This window comes from Puntigrus tetrazona, unplaced genomic scaffold (assembly GCF_018831695.1).
Source record: "Puntigrus tetrazona isolate hp1 unplaced genomic scaffold, ASM1883169v1 S000001111, whole genome shotgun sequence".
Classification (NCBI taxonomy): domain Eukaryota; kingdom Metazoa; phylum Chordata; class Actinopteri; order Cypriniformes; family Cyprinidae; genus Puntigrus; species Puntigrus tetrazona.
Window position 1 is genome coordinate 2,176,756 of NW_025048699.1, and position 745 is coordinate 2,177,500.

The 745-nt window shown below is 34.9% G+C and overlaps 1 protein-coding gene across 1 annotated transcript in view; it reads left to right on the forward strand.

Annotated features, from left to right (window-relative positions):
• Nucleotides 1-411: 411 nt before the first annotated feature.
• wdr41 (WD repeat domain 41) overlaps nt 412-745 on the forward strand; it is a 10,487-nt gene continuing 10,153 nt past the window's right edge. The window contains exon 1 of the mRNA XM_043234428.1: nt 412-745. This exon is cut by the window's right edge and continues 163 nt beyond it. The gene's annotated coding sequence lies outside the window, so the exon portion shown is untranslated.

Consider the following 745-nt stretch of genomic DNA (forward strand, 5'->3'; position numbering starts at 1 on the left):
TATATATATATATGTGTGTGTGTGTGTGTGTGTAGATTATGTGTCACATTTCTTTTTGTTTGTAAAAAAAAAAAAAAAAAAATGTTTTACAAACAAAAAGAAATATGACATGAATATAAAATAAATAAATAATAAATATACAAATATAAATACACATATCAGATTATGTTTTGTTTTTATATCTAATGAATAACAATACCAACAAAACAATAAAAAATGCAAGGATATAAAATAAGGTTTGGTTACAGAAAAAAAAAAACACATTAAGTTTTGTTTTATATGCCGTTCATTTTGTTTTCATCTCGGTCTGGTACATCTAGAACTCAAACTGCAATGAAGAGTAGACTTGTTGGTGTTTTTCACTTCGGAAACGCTGCGGGTCACGTGTGTCCCCTAGAAGCTTCCGTAGCTAGTCACATGAGTTCGCGGATTGTTTGTAGTGAGCAGCTGATGTGACGCTGTCATAGATCATAGACGAATTTGGTCGAAAATGATCTCAGAATGATTTTATATAACCTTTTCCTATCATCGCCGGTCATGTGACTCTCATTTGATATCTGGTCTAACGGAGGTTTTTGCTGTAAGAACCGGCGCGGAACCGATACATTGCGTCCTGTCAGTGAAATCTTACCGCAATGTTTCGGTGTGTGACAGACGTCAATGCATTTCACTAGAGGTTCAGGTGACTGACTCTGTGTTTTAATAAAGACTTTTAACGTCAGGAGTATCTACAGAACGCACCGCG